Source organism: Hyperoodon ampullatus (assembly GCF_949752795.1).
Source record: "Hyperoodon ampullatus genome assembly, chromosome: 4".
Classification (NCBI taxonomy): Eukaryota; Metazoa; Chordata; class Mammalia; order Artiodactyla; family Ziphiidae; genus Hyperoodon; species Hyperoodon ampullatus.
In genome coordinates this window covers 39,450,350-39,467,627 of record NC_136917.1, presented here as the reverse complement: position 1 = coordinate 39,467,627, position 17,278 = coordinate 39,450,350, and positions in this window count along the sequence as shown.

Here is a 17,278-nt window from a genome sequence, read left to right as displayed (position 1 = left end):
ATTGTGGTTTATCATGGGATATTGAATATAGGTCTCTGTGCTCTACAGTAGGACCTTGTTTATCCATTCTATATATAAAAGCTTACGGTAAAAAGAAAAAAAAAAAGGTGAACTCAAAAAGAGTAGAATGATGGTTACCAGGGGCTGGAAAGGGGAGGGGGGAATGGAGTAAATATTGGCCAAATGGTACAAACTTTCAGTTATAAGATGAATAAGGTCTAAAGAGGTAATGTACAGCATGGTGATCATAATTAATAATACTGTATTGTATGCTTAAATTTTTCTAAGAATAAATTTTTTTTTTTTTTTTTTTTTTGCGGTACGCGGGCCTCTCACTGTTGTGGCCTCTCCCGTTGCGGAGCACAGGCTCCGGATGCGCAGGCTCAGCGGCCATGGCTCACGGGCCCAGCCGCTCCGCGGCATGTGGGATCCTCCCAGACCGGGGCACGAACCCGTATCCCCTGCATCGGCAGGCGGACTCTCAACCACTGCGCCACCAGGGAGGCCCCTAAGAATAAAGTTTTAATGTTCTCGCCACACACAAAACAATGGTAGCTATGTGAGACGATGGATATGTTAATTAGCTTGATTGTGATCATCATTTCACAATGACTGCACATATCAAAATATCACATTGTATACTTTAAATATACACAACTTTTATTTGTCAATCATACTTCATAAAGCTGAGAGAAAAAAGTATTCGCTTTTAGTAAATTATGTTTCTGCAACTATTCAGGTGGTCATATAATTTTTCTTCTTTATTTCCTTTAATCTGTTTTTCAATTGATTTATTTAACTTACCTAAATTGACGAAATTCTTAGACTGAAATTGTTAACAATAAAAAAAGAAAGCTTACAGTAGATGAAGGACTTAAAAAGCTGCTGGTCATGCAGTAGAAGACTAGTCTAAGGAGGTGTGCAGGTGAGTTAATGGAAGGGGGGCTCCCTGACTGACCTCTGTGCTGGAAGGACATTGGCGGACAGGACTACAGCAGGAGGGAGGGGCAATGGCCTATGAGTCAAGTGGGCCAGGGTCTGCGGGCCCTGCCCTCCCACAAGCAGGTGGGAAGACAGAGGGGCAAGTTGGGGGGGCTCCATTCATGTTTCAGAAGGGACCCCTCAGGGAGGAGATAGGAGTCCCCTCTGAAGTGTGCCTGGCTGATAGCCAGCAGTTATTGGAATCATTATTCACACAATAACCAGCAGAACAGAGACCTTGGGTCAGGGTCCAGGCTCAGGCTGGACAGTCCAGCCTCTTGTCCTTTTGGCTGATGGCAGGAATGTGTCTGTGACAGGCCTAGAAACTGGCAGCAAAGGACATAGAACCCCATGGGGTGAAGCCATGAGGGTATATCAGCACCAGCTAATGCCTTCCAAAACAAGAGGGGCTCAGAGCGTGTTTCTGGATCCATTTGGATCAGCCAGACTCTGAGGAATTGGTCAATACTTGTGCTAGGTGCTAACTTGAGTCCTTCCCAAGGCAGCAATGGGGCATTAGGCCCACAGCAGGGGGCAGGGGCACCTCACAGCGGGAGCACATGCTCCAATATTCCCAGGCAGGGGCAGGTTGCCACCTGTCAGTCAGTGTGTTCCAGACACTGGAATTACTATCAGGACGGCAGTTCTCTGCTGTGATACATTCATGTGATTTCAGTCACTGAGGCTGCAGGGGGAAGAGGTCATAAACACACATATAACATGCATGTGCCCACAGTAATAAAACTAATATAAATCGAGCACTTACTATCTACCAAGTACTTACCTATAGCAGAAATATTATCACTATTATTATAGGACCAAATTACAGGCAAGGACACTGAGGTGTCCTTGGGAGGCCAGGTGACTTGCCCTGCACACACGGCTAGAATGTGGTGGAGTGGGAGTTCCTCCCAAGCTCTGCCCTTCTCTTTTTTTTTTTTTTTTTTTTTTGGCGGTACACGGGCCTCTCACTGTTGTGGCCTCTCCCGTTGCGGAGCACAGGCTCCGGACGCGCTGGCTCAGCGGCCATGGCTCACGGACCTAGCCGCTCCACGGCATGTGGGATCTTCCCGGACCGGGGCACGAACCCGTGTCCCCTGCACCAGCAGGTGGACTCTCAACCACTGCGCCGCCAGGGAAGTCCCTCTGCCCTTCTCTTGATACAGATTCCTCACCAGCTGTCGTGTGTCAAAGCTGGGTGCACCTTCAGTTTTCCTGTCCCCCAAACTGTGACCCGTGTTAGGAATCGCCTGGTCACTGACTGCAGTGCTCACCCTGACAGCATCTCACATGCACTGAAGAAGTGGCTTGAGTTCCCATATGTCAGCCACAAGACTAACCAACCAACAAATGCATAAAAATTTAAAAATCCGCTTCTGATAAAACAACTTAAAACTGGAGTTTCCCTTATCAACAGCATCTCCTCTAGCAGGAGGTAATGCCTTGTGGTACCTTTCCTTCCTACACTTACGGACCTGACTTTAAAGACTTTAATAGGAAAGAGACAGCCTGGCAAATTCTTGAAGGGACTTCAGAAGGGCTGAATGCCCCTTCCTGGTCTAAAGGGCACCCTACTCCCCAGTCGCTACCTGAAGTTTGCCTTTTCCAACCTCCCTTTGCAGCTGAAAGTCTCTGATCCTTACCCCTCTGAAGGGAAACACTTTCTGATTTCAGCTATTTGCATCACAGTGTAAATGGATTTCAGATTCTTTTTCTGAAAAGAAAAAGAATGGGGAGGTTTTGCTGGGGAAAGCTGAGACTGGCCACGTTGCATATTTGGGGAAGAGAGAGGACCCAGTGAGGGGAAGGACAGCCAGAAAAGGGGTCTCAGGCTGGAGCTAAGCTTTGCTGGTGGGGTACAAGCTCCTTGCTCTCCAGGGAGCCTCTGAAGACGCAAGGAGGAATAAGGGTCGTGCACACCGATGCCAAAGAAATGCTGCTGAGATGCGGCTACTTCCACCCAAGCCTATCTTTCCTCTTCCTTCTTTCCTTCTCATTTTTTCCCTGGTCTCACTCCAACCCCATTCCAGTTTTCTCCTCCTGCATCCCCAATTCCTAAACAACATTTATGTTCCCTTGATTTCCAGTCCTTCAGCTCTTGAGTTTCTCTTTAAAGATTATTATATTCTGCTTTTGCTAATTCGTAAGCTTGGGCTGTGTGTGCTTTGTCCTTCTCCCGCTCTCCGTATCCTAAGCTACGAGCCCCCAGGCATAGGGCTTTTGCTCTCTTGCACTCCGCTCCCCTTCTAGCACCTGCTGCAATGTTTTGCCTTTCACAAGCTGTCAATTAATGCTCACTGGCTTGCTCTGGTTTTTATTTCAATAGGTCCACAAGAGGGTTTCCACCCCTTGTCTCTACAGGAGATGAATTGTCCCAAGGAGGGACCCTCTTTGAGGCTTCACATGGCTTGAGGGGGAAATGGGATGTGTCAGAATCCTTCCTCTTCAAGTGGAGCTGCCTAAATGGGCATCTCCCCTTGGTCACACTGACATCCCTATCCTGCAGCCAGGCTCAGCTGATACGATGGTGCCAACCCATCTTGCACTCCCTCCTAAGCCCTCATTTCTGCCTCCCATTTCTGAAAGGTGGAGGCTTAGACAGGCATTGAGAATGAGGCACATACCTGGCAAGTAACAGCCAACGGTCCAAAATGGCAGATGAATCCTGGTGATCTCAATTTCCCTGCAAGGGAGACAATTGTGAAGTATCCAGATTCCAGATGCTAAGGTCTCCTAGACATGGGCTGGCAGTTCAGTTGAGGGGGACCAGCTCATCTTTGACAAAATTACCCACCCACCTTCCACCTAAGACACAACACTGCTTGCTCTGCCCTTTGCTATAAAAACCAAGATAGATAGAACAAAACGAGGAAGTCTCTGTCACATCCTGCCTGTGTGAGGAAAACCATGAATTGAATTTCCATGGAACATGTCCCTCCAAGGTCTTGGAAGGCGGGGAAAGGTATCTGGGAGGTTTGTAGAGACTGCAAACTACAGAGGCTCAGAGGAGGGAAAAAACGCTCCAGTTGGCTGCCCGGGATATCTGGGGCTCCAGGGAGGCAGGATGGCCATGCCTGACTAGCCTCGCTCTCTTCACCATCATAGCAAAAGATACAGAGACAGGACAGGAATATCCATTAACTAAGGGTTAGGAAAGGTCTGGCGCTCAACTCTTAACCAGCTATACCCTCGTCTGCAGGGTAAGGACAGTAAGAAAAATAACCCGGTAACTTTGCCATAAGTAAAACCTGCAAGAGCTGTTCACATGCAGCTTGGAAATACAGTGGGGTGCTGTACTGGGATTGCTCTAATGGAGTGGAACTCAAAAAAATAAGAAGCAATGACTACCCCACCCCACCCCATTTTGCCATATGCCACTGTGCAACTTTGGTATCAGTGGGAGAGAAGCACAGTGGACTAAGGTGCCAGCCACCTGGCTGTACCCCGACACTGACATCCTTCCTAGGGGACAAGTCAGATCTGTGACACGGGGTAACTCAAGCACATGGAAGACTCCCAGAAATGCCTGTTTGGGGAGGGGTCCGTGCAAGTGCTAGGGTTCTGGGTTAGTGGATGGAGGTCAAAACAGTGAGCTTTGGGGCACCAATTTGAAGGTAACGCTCCATATTCAGGCAGGCTGGCGCATGCATCCCAGGCTTATGCATGCATAGAGACATCCCAGGACAGCAAAAGGGGCTGAGTGGTGAGCTCAGATGGTGAGCTCGGGTCCCTGGGGCTGGGCAGACAGAGGGGTGCTCAGGGACAGATTAAACATAAAAGTGACACAATAAAGAGCAGGATCAGGGAAATGATGGGGCCGAGGGGAGGGGGACAGAAGCTCTGAGTGGAGGAAAGTGGTTAGCACGTACGGGGCAGGAAAAGCTATGGGCTTGCCACGAGTATTTATGAAACTCCTCAGTGGAATGGAAGGCTGGGACCAAATTACAAAGGACTCTTCATTCCACACAGGGAAGTGAAACATTGATCTACTGGGCAGTCAAGAGCCATTTCGAAGTTCAAAGGACCTGAAGTGATTCAGGCTAGAGAAGAAAATGATGGTCGTATGGAGGGGTTGTTTGGAAAGGTTCGTCCTGAGCTTTTCATTGGCCTTCCCCTCTGGTCCTCCACACCACCTGGGGAGAGGTGAGAATGTTACAGCAAGAATGCAAAGGCAGCAGGCAGAGTTCACTTCCGTGACACAGCACTGCTGGGATATGGGAGGGAGACCCCACCTGCCACTTTCTACACCTCAGGGTGCATCCTCCAGCAGGGACACGGCCCAGTGCCCCTTCCCACCAGCTGCATGTGGGTACCTCCAGCCCAAGGCCTCAAGAAATGCATAAATACCTGTATCCAAAAAGAGAGTGAGCTCTGGACTCCTGGAGAACTGAAAGTGAAAAGGGAGGGACCCTCACCTGCCCTTGGACAGTGGGGAACTCACAGCTACTCCGTTGGGTCACTTGGGCTAATTCTCTTTGATGTACACCGGCCCTCATCATGAGGTTGTCTGAGGGGATTCGGGGGTGTGGGAGCTGGAGAACGCCCCAAGCACAAAGGCCATTCTCACACATAACATGGGGAGATGGAACAAAAAGTAATGCCAAATTCTCAAGTATATGAATTAATCATTCTCTTCTGCTAAGGAAAAATAGCAAAAGAAATGGCAGTAAGAGCAGCCTAAGATAAGCTCGTGAGCACAGATGCAGGTTTGGGGGAGAGAGGAGAGTCATCTTCTCTCCTGAGTTTGAGAATACATAAAATGTTTTCCCTCATCTTCAGAGTCCATGCAGAAATGTGTATCACCCCTCTCTCTACCTCTCAGTGCTCATCCTAGCTTTTCCAACCTTCTTTCTTTTTATTCTTGGCCCCTAATCTTTACGAGTCAAGCACCCACGGTGGTCACTTCCACCCCCATACATTTACACCCGGCGTCCTACCCACCTCTTCTCTCTGCCAATCTCTTTCCCCAAGTTCCTGCTAAAAACTTCTTCTAGTGTCTTCATGGATGAATTCCTCCATCTCTCTCTGTGCACACACTTCCTCCTTCTCACTCTTCAAGTTGCCCCGTACAGCTTGAACTTGTATAAATGTCTAATGGGGCCACATTTACAAATGTCTTTATGTGACTATATTTTCTTTTCATCTACAGTTCTGGCTCCCGGTGTTCAGTGCCAAGTCTCCTTGACCCTTGGCATATTCTTGGGTTCCAGCAGAGATTCCTCCTCATGAAGGATACTAGCTAATCGCATAAGTTGATACACAAAAGAGGAGACGGTCATTAAGGGAGATGTTTTTTGCTCTGCACTGCTCAGGGGCAGAAAGATTTGCTAATTTCTTACCAACCTTCCTCCAGTCCAAAGCGTGGCCTCCTGAGCTTTCCTCAGTACATACCTTCTTTTGTTGTTTTCCAAGAAACTCAGACTGTCAGCTGGCAGGACACCCACCATTGTGCTTTTGTCACACAGACGGTGAAGTGCACACATGCATTGAGAGAGAGGGAGAAGCACCCTACCTGCTCTCTGAACTGCAGGCGCTCATCTTTAGCTGGGTCCTGGGAGGTGTAAAGGGCTGCAAGGGCTGCACACACCCTTCCACTGCCCAATCACCAGTCTCCAAGGTCAGCAGGCATTTCTGGGGTGACTTGAAGAGTATTGCCCCAAGGCATCAGCATTGGGCACTCCAGCCTCAGAGGAATTCCCTTCCGATAAAGAATTAGCCAGCATCCTCTTACAATGTGCAAAACCATATAGAATGAAAATTGGTTGTAAAGAAGCCACCAGCTGAATGCAGGTCCTGTTGAGAATTGCCTGAGCGGTGGGGGGAAGGGGGATATCATTCAGAGTTGACCTCTTCCGGTGACTACTAAAATGTTTGTCCCACAGCTGGGACAACACACCAACTCCTGAGCAGGCCCCAGGAAGGAAAATGGAGGAGGGAACAAAGAGACTAAAATTAGAAGTACGTTCCTCCACAGCATGTAGGAGACAGAATATCTTAGAGATCACCTCTCCCAAGCCCCTCATTGCACAATCCAGAACTCAAGCTGCAAAGTGAGTGAGTGACTCCACCAGTGTAATAGGAAGGCAGAGTTTCCATGACACCACATCCCTTGGGAGGTGCACACCCTACGGCCTGGGTGCAGTTCTGAGAACCTGCCCCAGGTGAGGCCGAGAGCTGGTCATGGACACAGTTATCTCTGTTCAGACTTGGCTTTCAAGCCTGCAAGGGAGATGCTTCACATCATCCCATTCTTGTTGCTCTGTGCACCTTTTCTATCGTGTCTGTCTTGGCTTCTGATGGGCAGAAATTCATTATTACACACAAACAAAGCTGCACTGAATGTGTTCTGTGCATTTGTGTAATGATTTCCTTAGAACACAAGGGGATTTCTGGATAACAGAGAACATGCATTTAAGGTTTTGATGACTACCCTCCAAAAGTGTTACACCTATTGCCACTTTTAGCAGCAGGGTATAATGGTGCCCATCTCTGTGCATGCTTTTAATAAATGCTGAAGTCATAAATCTCTTGCATTTTGCTAAATTTATTTTAGTGTGTCTTTTCCTATCTCTCGTTCATGTTTATGGTCTACTTGTATTTCAGGGCTGTGAGTTGTCTGTTCTATCTCATTTATATTGGATTGCTTACCTTTTCTTATCAATTTATAGGTGTTCTTTAGATATTTTGGATACTGACTAGAATAATTATACCCATTGTTTCTGTTTTAACTTTACTTATGGCATCTTTCATCTTAGAGAGATGTAAAGTTTTTTTTTTTAATTAATTAATTAATTAATTAATTATTTTTGGCTGTGTTGCATCTTCGTTTCTGTGCGAGGGCTTTCTCTAGTTGTGGCGAGCGGGGGCCACTCTTCATCGCAGTGCGTGGGCCTCTCACTATCGTGACCTCTCTTGTTGCGGAGCACAAGCTCCAGACGCGCAGGCTCAGTAGTTGTGGCTCACGGGCCTAGCTGCTCCGCATCATATGGGATCTTCCCAGACCAGGGCTCGAACCCGTGTCCCCTGCATTGGCAGGCAGATTCTCAACCACTGCGCCACCAGGGAAGCCCAGATGTAAAGTTTTAATGTAGATAAATATGACAATATTTTATAGCTCCTGGGGTCTGTTTCATGTTTTGAATATCAATATAATTTTTTTTTCTTTTGCGGTACACGGGCCTCTCACTGTTGTGGCCTCTCCCGTTGTGGAGCACAGGCTCCGGATGCACAGGCTCAGCGGCCATGGCTCTGGGGCCCAGCCGCTCCGCTGCATGTGGGATCCTCCCCAACGGAGACACGAACCCGTGTCCCCTGTATCGGCAGGCAGACTCTCAACCACTGCGCCACCAGGGAAGACCTCAATATAATTTTAAATGATAAACACGATACAAATATTTCTAGTATCTTCTAATAATTCTATAGGTTTTATTTCATTGATGTTCATCAGGGGTGTGTGTGCGTGTGTGTGGTGAGGGAATATAAAATTTCCAGTGGAAAGTAAATGTCATATCACTTGTTAGAGAAAACCACAGTTTTTCCCATGATTGAAGGGGTATCTTTATTAATTACTACATTTCCATACAATATTGGGTCTGTTGCTAAAGTCTCTGTTCTGTTCTGTTTACCTATTTATCTCTTCCCACATTAGAAACACATTATTTAGTAACATTTTGGTATTTGAAGGGCAACTCACTTCTGATTTGCCTTCATTTTTTAAAGTGACTGAAGTATATCTACATATTTGCTTCTCCATATGAACTTCAGAATCGTCTTCTCTATTTTTCAAAATAAACATCCTGGGATTTTGGTTAAAATGACTGACATCTTTATTATATGTTAATTTTCCATCCAAGAATATTGTCCACTTTTTGTCCTTCAGTATAGTCTTTTCATTTGCTTCTTCAGGCACGTTGTTAAAATTTTTTCTCCTAGATTTTATTTCACAAATTGTGTGGCTATCATGAAAGGAATTTTAAAAAGTGTTTTTATTCCTTATTATTAGTGTATGGGGAAAAATCATTGTCTTCTTGTTTATATCTTGCACCTGACCACCCTTAAAGCTCTCTCATCAGTTCAAATAATTTTTCAATGGATTCTGTTGGGTTTTCTAGGTAGACAACTTTATCATTTGCAAGAAATAAATTTTTCTTTCTATTTAAATATTTATGCCTTTAAAATCATATTTATACTCAAAACATGAAACAGACCCCGGAAACTATAAAATAAATTATTAGTATATTTATCTACATTAAAATTTTATATCACTCTAAGATGAAAGATACCATAAACAAAGTTAGAACACAAACAATGGATAATGTATCTGCCACAAGATGAAGTCTCTGTATTTTAATAGGAGAACTTAATTTGTCACATTTATTGTGGCTACTGATTTGCTTTGACTTATTCTTGTCCCTTTACCTTAGGTTCCTATGAAACATGCTTTCTTCTTGTGTATTTTCTTTCCTGACTGGTTGGATCACACAGTTTTCTTTCTTTGTGCCCCCTCTAGTGGTTTCAAAGTTCTAGAACCTATTTCTATTTGTAACTACTCTTAAAAATGTATAAGCCTGTATTTTTTCCCTCAGTGTCTAGAAGTGCTGGTTACTTCTGAATGAGACAAAATATCGGGCATGCTTTACCTCTCTTCTCTTCCTTTCTACTCATCCCCCTCCAAACTCCCAGGTTTGATTGAAATAACATGGAAGTTTTGTTTCAGATGCTTTCAAATACAGTTTTTCCTTCTTCTATTTTAGGAACTATTTTCTAAAAATTACATTTAAAAATCATGAGTGCATTAGCAGCAATTACAGTAACAACCACAACTTTTGGCAATTTTATTGCACATCACTGTTTCTTGTGTTACATGTCTCATCTACTTTATCTTTCCTTGGCTTCATCTTGCTTGAAATATCCTCCAGTATTTTATTTACATAAATGTCCTTCGATAGTGTAATTTCTCTGATTTCCTTCATTTCTGAAGATCTTCTTTTACTTTCTTAGTTGAAAGATTATTGTTCAAAAATGTAAATGTGTGTATGGGAGGAAATGAAACTGTAATAGTCCCGCGGGAAGAGGGGTGAGGAGGTAGGAGGTAGAAGGTAGTGTAAACGACTTACTCCTGATCCCTTCGAGCAGAGTCAATAGACAGGGACTGGTGGTATTAACACATAATTTAGACGTCAGGAAGTAATTACAGAAAAACCAAACCCAAAAGCCACAAAGTTCTCCCTCTGGCAACAAAACTAGGATGATTAGGGAAGAGATGAAGCAGGGAGGGAGGTTAAAGGACTACTGTTTTTTTTATTATGTTTTTTTGTGCAATTTTACTCTTTAAACATGAGCCTGCATTACTTTGATACAATTAAGTTTTTTAAAATGCAAAGGAACTTAGTTCCAACCAAATCTGGGATGTGAAGTCAGGTTTTATGTGTGAGTGACTCAGTTTATTGGCCATATAGAAACAGAATAAACCACACGGGAGCTCACAAAATGAATCTCCCCGCTCCCCATCTCTCTCTTTTTTTTTTTTTTGCGGTACGCGGGCCTCTCACTGTTGTGGCCTCTCCCGTTGCGGAGCACAGGCTCCGGACGCGCAGGCTCAGCGGCCATGGCTCACGGGCCCAGCCGCTCCGCGGCATGTGGGATCCTCCCGGACCGGGGCACGAACCCGTGTCCCCTGCATCGGCAGGCGGACTCTCAACCACTGCGCCACCAGGGAAGCCCCCCCCCGTCTCTTTTTTACTCCACACACACACAAATACATCTGTGTGTGAGGAGCGTGGGGATGTGCATGTGTGTAGCCAGGCTTCTCCATAGCTCTCTCTCCTTTCCTCCCAGGAGATGAGTTTTTGACCTCTCCTTCCACAGTGTCCCCTTAGCTGTTTTGTTTCTAGACAATAACTCCTCAGCCCAGCCCACTCCCATACTCCTCTCAGTTCTTGGTTTCATATTTCCTACCCCTTTGGGACACACAGAGAACCAGCCCTCACCTCTGCCACTCACCAAATCTCCTAGACCCTCTGCTCCCTCTGGCCCCCTGGACTCAGTCCATCCTCCAACACCAGCCCTGCCCCCTCTCCTGAGGCTCTTCAGGATCCACACCTCCATCCCTAGGCACAGTGCATGGGTCTGGCTCCTGATTTATGCCCTACGACCCGATCCCCATCACTGTCCTAACATGGGAAAGCTCAGAAGGCTGCCCCAGGAGACAAGGTCCCGAGAGCCTCCACTAGCCTAGGTCTGCAGTGGTTTGACCCTGACCCCATCCTGGGTTTGACTAACAGCCCCTGGAGCCTGCAGTCCTGTCTATGGCTGCCTTGTTTTGCTATTCATGTTTATTATGAAAAGCAATATGGTGGTTGGCATTTTGGGGGCAAGACGTTCATTAGCCCTCATATTCCTGGTCTGACTCCCACTTTACATGAACGTTAACTTTTTCACTTATTCATGAGGTTTAGGCAAAGACTCCTTGAACAAATTCAGGTTCTTCTGAGCTCTATTCTTGACTACTCCTCAACCTTGTCGTCTCCCAGCACAAATGATTTCATCTACCACCCAACCTAAGAGACTTAACAAACTCTAGCATCATTTCTAACAACTCAAGGCTGTGTCCCTGGGATGACCCAGCCCCCTTTAAAGTTCCTGCCTGGGAAAATTCAAGGCTGACAAAAGCGTTTACTGTTTGTATCAGTCAACATTTGAAGATAGGATCCCCGTCTCCTAGACTCTGTAGGAGGGTAGATTTCCATTTTTCTGACTCTACTTGAGCCCCTGTTTACCCCCTCCCTACTCCCTCATCCTCCCTTTCAAACAGCCAGTCACCTCTGCATAAGTCAGAGTTGAGCTCCGTTTTCCTATTTCAATAAAGTATTACTCACTCAGGACCCCAGCTGCACAACTCTGAAGCCTCTGTCTTCACTCCTGACTTACTGATCGGGAATCCATCGGTGAGTCTCACTCCTGATCCAGTGCTCAAAAAAGAAAAAGCCTGTCGAAGCTGATAATGATAAATTTTGACTCTTAAGATTCTGAATATACTATACAAGCTGAGTTAGAATCCCAGGCACACAGAGGCTGGGTTAGGGTCCCAGAATTCTCTGTTCATAAGACAGGAAGCCTGGGTTAAAGGCAGGTTTCTTTGTTTGCAAACTGCCATTAGTTAAGAACATGGGAGAGGACTTCCCTGGTGGTGCAGTGGTTAGGAAACCACCTGCCAATGCAGGGCACATGGGTTTTAGCCCTGGTCCAGGAAGATCCCATATGTCGCGGAACATGCATCACAACTACTGAGCCTGCACTCTAGAGCCCACGAGCCACAACTACCGAGCCCTCATACCACAACTACTGAAGCCCACGTGCCTAGAGCCTGTGCTCCGCAACAAGAGAAGCCACCACAATGAGAAGCCCTTACACCGCAACGAAGAGTAGCCCCTGCTCACCGCAACTAGAGAAAGCCCGCACGCAGCAATGAAGACCCACCCAGCCAAAAATAAATTTAAAAAAAAGAACATGGGAGATTTTCAGCCAACTGAAATCCCCCCCTTTTCAAACCCTTGCAGCCAATACGCTTCACCACAGTGGCATTCATTCTGTTCACATCCTTTCCTGTGGGCTGACTTTACTAAAGATAATTTGGAATTTCAGTGGCTTCTCTGGGAAACTTATTATCTCCCCCAAACTATCTCATCTGAGATGTATCCTTTCCCATCTCCTCTGCTCCTCCATCCTTTTACCACCTTAAGTTTTCCCTTCAGCTCCCTTAAATCTTTTGCTAAGTTTCCCCTCAAACCCCTATCTCCTGTATGCCTCTGTTCACCCACTAGGCCTTCCCTTCCCACTCCAGCCTCTAATTTTCCTGAGGTCACTCAAATTTTCAGCCCCCTGCTCTCCCATCGGAGCTCCTCAAGGGATCAAGGGACCCAAAAAGCAACCACCTGAGGCTGAAAACGTAAAAAGAGCTAATGGGAAACAGACCAGATATTTTATCCACTCATACAGGATTTGGAGATACCCAGATTGCCATTTACTGTCTTCTCTGTCCCTCACTCCAAATTCAGCCCCTGTGAGATTATACATCAGGGCAAAAGAAAATCTTAAAAGTCTCCCCCCAGAGATATGATGAAATGTTTTAGTACCTATATTGAGCAGGTAACTTTAACTTGTTCCATCTACCAGAAACACAATTCTGATAAAAATATAAAGTGGGCAAATCTGACATAGACTAGTGAGTTTTGTATCATTTTTATGCCTGACTCATAGCTAAAATTTCAGAATGAAAGCCATAAGATTTCTATTTATATCTGTCTGTATGTTTATGCATGTATGTTATGTGATATTTTCCTACCTGCAGATGGTATTACCAAATTCACATATATAAGCCCTTAAAGAAATTCTATTTGAACTGGCTTAGATAAAAATGTGATTATAGAAATTAAATATTCCTAAAACTCCCCAAAATACAGAAATATTTCTCAAGTTCACTTGATTTAGGTAAATCTTTGATAAATAAGACCAGTTTGATATTGTAGGTTCAATTTTTAAAAAGACATGTCTTGGCTTCCCTGGTGGCGCAGTGGTTGAGAGTCCGCCTGCCGATGCAGGGGACACGGGTTCGTGCCCCGGTCTGGGAAGATCCCACATGCCGCGGAGCGGCTGGGCCCGTGAGCCATGGCCGTTGAGCCTGCGCGTCCGGAGCCTGTGCTCCGCAACGGGAGAGGCCACAACAGTGAGAGGCCCACATACCGCAAAAGAAAAAAAAAAAAAAAAAAAAAAGACATGTCTTCATAATTGTTAGAATTAAATGTAATAGTCATACATTTTTATTCTACTTGAGTTTACTAATCAAATAAGCTAATATTATATTTACTAGATGTATAAGATTATAAAAACTATAAATTTGATTTTAATCAAATTGAGTCATTATTCTGACAAACTTTATTTCAACAATAATTACATTTTATAATGTATTTACTTAAAAGTAGTTTCCAAAATCTCTTTTGTAACTTGCAACCTTAGGGTTATGCCAACTTCAGTAATAGATATTCACTAAATATACAGATCATTTCTAAGTAAGATAAAATACTGAAACATTCATTATTAGGCATAAGTTTGAGTTTATATACTTTTGGCTTCTTAATTTTATATGGTACAGAAAGGCTAACGATAATCTGTGTCTGTTAATAAACATGTTATTTTTTGCCACACTAAAAAAATTGTTCCACAAGGAAACATATACCTATAAAAACTGTATGTTATATTTATAAAATTTGCTGGTCTGCTGCAGAATGCTGATATATGACAGTTTACAACTGTCTACTTCCTAGTTTTCTCCATAATGATTAAAAAGTGTAATCAATATATGTAAATAAAACTACTAGAAACAATAAGCGTGAAGGAAAAATATTTTACATGAAATGTATGCAACAAATGTAGGACAGGTTTTGGGGGGGCTTTTTTGGGGTGTTTTTTACATCTTTATTGGAGTATAATTGCTTTACAATATTGTGTTACTTTCTGCTGTATAACAAAGTGAATCATCTATATGTATACATATATCCATATACCCCCTCCCTGTTGAGCCTCCCTCCCACTCACCCTATCCCACCCCTCTAGGCAGTAACAAAGCACCAGGTTGATCTCCCTGTGCTATGCAGCTGCTTCCAACTAGCTATCTATTTTACATTTGGTAGTTTATATATGTCAATGCTACTCTCTCACTTTGTCCCAGCTTACCCTTCCCTCTCCCCAAATCCTCAAGCCCATTCTCTACATCTGCATCTTTATTCCTGCCCTGCCCCTAGGTTCATGAGAACCATTTTCCTTTTTAGATTCCTTGTATATGTGCTAGCATACGGTATTTGTTTTTCTCTTTCTGACTTACTTCATTCTGTATAGCAGACTCTAGGTCCATCCACCTCACTACAAATAACTCAATTTCATTTCTTTTTATGGCTGAGTAATATTCCATTGTGTATATATGCCACATCTTCTTCATCCATTCATCTGTCAGTGGACACTTAGGTTGCTTCCATGTCCTGGCTATTGTAAATAGTACTGCAATGAACATTGTGGTACACGTCTCTTTCTGAATTATGGTTTTCTCAAGGTATATGCCCAGTAGTGGAATTGCTGGGTCATGTGGTAGTTCTACTTTTAGACTTTTAAGGAACCTCCATACTGTTCTCCATAGTGGCTCTATCAATTTACATTCCCACCAACATTGCAAGAGTGTTCCCTTTTCTCCACACTTTCTCCAGCATTTATTGTTTGTAGACTTCTTATGATGGCCATTCTGACCAGGGTGAGATGATACCTCATTGTGGTTTTGGTTTGCATTTCTCTAATGATTAGTGATGCTGAGCATTCTTTCCTGTGTTTGTTGGCAATCTGTATATCTTCTTTGGAGAAATGTCTATTTAGGTCTTGTGCCCATTTTTGGATTGGATTGTTTGTCTTTTGATATTGAGCTGCATGAGCTGCTTGCATATTTTGGAGATTGATCCTTTGTCAGTTGCTTCATTTGCAAATATTTTCTCCCATTCTGAGGGTTGTCTTTTGGTCTTGTTTATGGTTTCCTTTGCTGTGCAAAAGCTTTTAAGTTTCATTGGGTCCCATTTGTTTAATTTTGTTTTTATTTCAATTTCTCTAAAATGGGTCAAAAAGGATATTGCTGTGATTTATGTCATAGAGTGTTTTGCCTATGTTTTCCTCTAAGAGTTTTATAGTGTCTGGCCTTAAATTTAGGTCTTTAATCCATTTTGAGTTTATTTTTGTAGATGGTGTTAGGGAGTGTTCTAATTTCATTCTTTTACATGTAGCTGTCCAGTTTTCCCAGCACCGCTTATTGAAGAGTCTGTCTTTTCTCCATTGTAAATTCTTGCCTCCTTTGTCAAAGATAAGGGGACCATATGTGTGTGGGTTTATCTCTGGGTTTTCTATCGTGTTTCATTGACCTATATTTCTGTTTTGGGGCCAGTACCATACTGTTTTCATTACTGTTGCTTTTCAGTATAGTCTGAAGTCAGGGAGCCTGATTCCTCCGGCTCCATTTTTCTTTCTCAAGATTGCTTTGGCTATTCAAGGTCTTTTGTGTTTCCATACAAATTGTAAAATTTTTTGTTCTAGTTCTGTGAAGGATGCCATTGGTAGTTTGACAGGGATTGCAGTGAATCTGTAGATTGTTTTAGGTAGTATAGTCATTTTCAAAATGTTGATTCTTCCAATCCAAGAATATGGTACATCCCTACATCTGTTTGTATCATCTTTAATTTTTTTCATCAGTGTCTTACAGTTTTCTGCATACAGGTCTTTTGTCTCCTTAGGTAGGTTTATTCCTAGGTATTTTATTCTTTTTGTTGCAATGGTAAATGGGAGTGTTTCCTTAATTTCTCTTTCAGATTTTTCATCGTTAGTGTATAGGAATGCAAGAGATTTCTGTGCATTAATTTTGTATCCTGCTACTTTACCAAATTCACTGATTAGCTCTAGTAGTTTCCTGGTAGCATCTTTAGCATTCTCTATGTATAGTATCAGGTCTTCTGCAAACAGTGACCATTCTACTTCTTCTTTTCCAATTTGGATTCCTTTATTTCTTTTTCTTCTCTGATTGCCGTGGCTAAAACTTCCAAAACTATGTTGAATAATAGTGGTGAGAGTGGACACCCTTATCTTGTTCCTGATCTTAAAGGAAATGGTTTCAGTTTTTCACCACTGAGAATGATGTTGGCTGTGGGTTTGCCATATATGGCCTTTATTATGTTAAGGTAGTTTCCCTTTATGCCCACTTTCTGGAGAGTTTTTATCATAAATGAGTGTTGACTTTTGTCAAAAAATTTTCTGCATCTATTGAGATGATCGTATGGGTTTTATCCTTCAGTTTGTTAATATGGTGTATCACATTGATTGATTTGTATATATTGAAGAATCCTTACATACCTGGGATAAACCCCACTTGATCATCGTGTATGATCCTTTTAATGTGCTGTTGGATTCTGTTTGCTAGTATTTTGTTGAGGATGTTTGCATCTATGTTCATCAGTGATATTGGCCTGTAGCTTTCTTTTTTCGTGACCTCTTTGATTTTGGTATCAGGGAGATGGTGGCCTCATAGAATGAGTTTGGGAGTGTTGCTCCCTCTGCTATATTTTGGAAGAGTTTGAGAAGGATAGGTGTTAGCTCTTCTCTAAATGTTTGATAGAATTCATCTGTGAAGCCATCTGGTCCTGGGCTTTTTTTGTTGGAAGATTTTTAATCACAGTTTCAATTTCAGTGCTTGTGATTGGTCTGTTCATATTTTCTA